A 4367-nucleotide genomic window follows, 5' to 3' on the forward strand; every position below is an offset into this window, starting at 1 on the left:
TGCATTCGTTCGCGCGCCTATATAAGGGTGAGGGGTACCAGAATATTATTCTGTTACTAGTAACAGAATAGTCTAACCTTATATATATAAATGGGTGGTGGTGTTACATGGTATTTACATGAGAGGGGAGGGGGGGTTTACATGGGGGGTTACAATGGGGTGGGGGTGGCTAGAGAAAAACAGCAAGAATCGTGGTCACTAAATGTTTGTTATGCGGTGGTAGCCTATGGCTAATATCAGAGAAATCTTTTTTGAAGCTTGTCCTCCAGGAGGCGACCGTGGTGGTCACATGTCGAAAATAGTTGTTGTTGCGTTCCTTCCAGAGGCTCCAGGCAGCCACCAGGAAGAGATCCATGATCATCTTGCACCCATGCCTCATTTTTAGGTGTGAAATCATATCCAACCTATTGCCCTGCGGCGGCCAATGGATCCCCAAGAGGTGCCAGCATGTTCGACTAAAGGCGCAATGAAAGAACAGATGTTCCACAGTCTCCTCAACGTGTTGGTTGCAAAGAAGACAATCTAGGTTGTTGCCAATATTGTAGTGTCGTCTGTTCAGCATGTTACATGTATTGAGTCTGTCAGAGAGCATAACCAGCCAAACACTTTGATTTTTGGGATGGATTTGGCCTTCCAGAGCCATTTGAACCCCTCATGGGCCTGCACATCCCGGAAGACAAAGGTGTAATAGGCAGAGGTCTTGAATGTTTGGGCTCCCCAAGTACAAATCCACTGATCTTTTGAGTCGTCCAGAGTGAAATGAGAGACCTCCCGCTGAATTTGTCATAGCTCGTCATGGGCTTGCATGGATAGCGGTAGGTGAAAGGTTGCAGCCAGATCCGTGGTTGCCAGAAACTGTTGAACTGAAATATCTTCATTGATAGCAAAGGAGAACGCTCGAGGGAAGGATGTGGTGTAGATGGAGTTATTCCACATGTCCTTCCAGAATAGAGTCGTATCACCAGAATTGACTTGTACAGTTGTAACCCCATGATATGTAGGCATGAGTTTAATGAGTTCCTTCCACCAGAATGATCCAGAGGGCTTAGCTGTGTGTGGGACAAGGCCATTGTAGTATGTGTGCCAGATGAGGTTTACCCACGGGATGTCATGACGGTTGTAGAACTTGTGCAGCATTTTGAGCAGAAGGGCATCATTTTGTATACGTAAGTTTAGCACGCCAAGGCCACCACATTTCTTGGGTCGGCAAATCATGTCCCATGCAGCCAGGGGTGCGCATTTCTCCCCATTTTCGGTCTTCTTATTCCACAAACAATACCTTCAGATTTTATCCAACTGTTCTATTATCTTAGGGGGGAGTTTGAGGGTCCCCATGGGATAGATAGCAAGTGACGTGATGAGTGAGTTCACAAGGGCCAATTTGTCAGCATATGACATAAATGACATAGCTGCGGTGATTCTGCGTTCAGGTTTGCAAACCATGGGGGCCATATCAAGGACCGTCGGTTTGGCCGTGCCAAGTGGCAGGCCTAGATAGGTGAAGGGCATGCTGGCAATGGAACAAGCAAAAAGGTCCGCGAGGGTTTTGCACTTGTCATGAGGTGTGTTGATAGGAATCATGGTTGACTTATGAAAATTGATTTTAAGTCCGATCGAGGCAGCATAATCTGTTAGTATTTGCTTCATGCGGATGATCTGTTCCTGGCAGGCCGGCATGATAATGATGGTGTCGTCCGCGTATTGAATTACCGAATAATTGTCATCAGATGGGGGTGGGATCAGGTGTTGCAAGAGATTGTTAGCCAGAGCATCATTTATGGCCGTTTGAAGCAGGTCAGCGGCCAACACAAAAATCAAGGGCGGCAAAGGATCACCTTGTCGGACTTCACACCTGCATTGGAATTGGCGGCCCAAGATCCCATTGAGAAGGACTGAGGATTTTCCAAAAGAAAAGATGCATTCTATCCACTGGAGCCATTTCTTATTAAATCCCATTTTCTTCATAATTTGCAGCATAGTCGGGTGTCCTATAGTGTCGAATGCCTTGGCAAAATCCAACTTCAATAAGATAATTTCCCGTTTGGAGGCCTGATATTGGTGTATGTATTCGAAGGCCCAGGCCAGGCAATCATGTATCGATCTACCACGTAGGAAACCATATTGGTTACGATGGACAATTTGAAGGATGATTTTCTGGAGCCTATTTGCACGAATTTTGGTGATCATCTTGAGGCAGTAGTTGAGGAGCGTGATGGGCCGATAATCATTAACTGTCTCAGGGGCATTTTTATTAGGTATCAGATTGATGAATCCATAGTTGAGGCTTTCCAAATTCAGTTTGCCCGAGTGAAATTCCTCACAGAGCTGGTAAAAATCCGTTTTGATGATCGGCCAACACACTTTTAAAAAGGCTTCGTTGAAACCGTCAGGCCCAGGGGCGCAATCCGATGGCATTTCCTTGACAACTGCATCTATTTATGCATGTGTGAAAGGAGTGGTGAGGCTGTTAAAATCCACATGTGATCTAAAGAGCTTGGACATGTTGAAACACATGGGTTGAGGGTTAGATTTGCCAAGGCGATATTTGAAGGCCTAAAAAAGAATTGACTCCTTGCCCACATAATCGTCAACTGACAGGCCATCCGTCATTTTTAGGGTTGAGATACAATTTCTTCTGTAGCTTTCCGTTGCCACCACCTGGAAAAACTTCAAGTTTTCATCGCCAAACTGAATCCATCTGATAGTGCATTGTTTTTTCCATTATTCCTTCTAGTATTGCAATAGTCGAAGAATGTATTTTTTGCGAATGGCCAAGAAATTCTTTTCAGGCAGTGTGAGACTGCGGCGGTCCGCAATAGAGTCCAATTCAAGGATTGCTTTGTTGGTGTTGTCAATGGCAACTTTGAGGCGGGAAATCTTTTTACTCCATTGAGAGAGCGCATGGCGAACATACTTAAGCTTTTGACATTGTTTGGATGTAGCATTCGAGTTTTTTCCATGGCGAATAGGTTTGTTCCAAGCCTGCTCAACAACGTCCACGAACCCAGGGTGCGCGATCCAATAGGCTTCGAACCTAAAGATTTTGCTTTTAGGAATTGTGGTCTGAATAATCACCGAACAAGGGATATGATCTGAAACCAGTCTACCCAGCGGGTTAACAATCGTATTGGGGAAGGAGGCAGTCCAATTTAGAGAAGTGAAAACCCAGTCGAGTTGTTCAAGCAGTGGGTTTTGTTGCATGTTTGACCATGTATAACTTCTTCCTTTGATAGGAATTTCCGTGAGCATGTGTTGTCGGATGAAATCGTTAAAAACAAACATATCATGCACGTTACCACCAGGTTTGCTACGATTTTTAGGTGATCGAATGTAATTGAAATCACCGAGGAGGAGCCAGTCCTCAGAAGGTGGGATATCAATGTCAAAGAGCCACTGAGTAAACTTGTCACGTTGTCCCCCCTGGCACGGACTGTAAACATTAACCAATTTCCATCGATGCACCGACTGAGTGGAAGTAAACTCCATGCCCAGAGCAAATGATTCTGATAAAAAGACATCGCCGGAAAACATGCTACTATTCCAAATCGTTACTATGCCGCCCGAGGCTCCTTGCGATGGTATAAAAGCAAACTTATCAAAGCGTCGAGGGCATAAAACTTTGAGCATAGTGACATCAAAGGAAGGCATTTAGACTCCTGGAAACAAATAACGGCGCAGCCACTACCATTGATCGCGTTTGAAAGAGCTAAATGTTTATCGGGGGAATTAAGACCGCGAATATTCGAACAGAGCACATTCCAACACTGCAAAAGTACCATTGACTTAAGAAGCAAAAGAAAAAGTACGCAGATAGATCAGACGGAGGAGGTGGAGTCCTCGGGCCCCTTGGTGAGATCTTCATTGGACACCTCCTTAGCTGGGATGGCGCACAGTTGGGTACCCACTGCTTGCATAGTAGCAAGTGGAGTAGGAGGTGGGACTGCAAGCTCTTCGGTGTCAGATGCCTGTTCTATAGAGGTGTGCTGTGATGTGGCAGTTGCAGCCGAGGGGATCATACGAGGTTTAACCTTGGACTTCAGCTGACGAGAATCAGAAGGCTGTGGAACCCTGAAGCCATTATACTTGGTGGATCTGTTACTACGTCGGAGATTGGCTGTATCAATGGGCACCGACATCTTTGCTTTGCGGTGCTTCTGAGTGTTGGTGTGCATGGTGGAGCTCTCAGAAATACAGCTGGTCTTAGACATTGCGCTGCTCAGTGTATCCAGTTAAGAGGAGAAAGATTCAGACATCACTTCAGTACTGGCGGGGGAGATCTGATCATCAGACTGAGCTGCGACAGGTTTGACAGTTTCAGATATCTGAATACCTTCAGATTGCACAGCAGCAAGCTCAATAGATTTAGT

The sequence above is a fragment of the Triticum dicoccoides genome, chromosome 3A (genome assembly GCF_002162155.2).
Source record: "Triticum dicoccoides isolate Atlit2015 ecotype Zavitan chromosome 3A, WEW_v2.0, whole genome shotgun sequence".
Lineage (NCBI taxonomy): Eukaryota > Viridiplantae > Streptophyta > Magnoliopsida > Poales > Poaceae > Triticum > Triticum dicoccoides.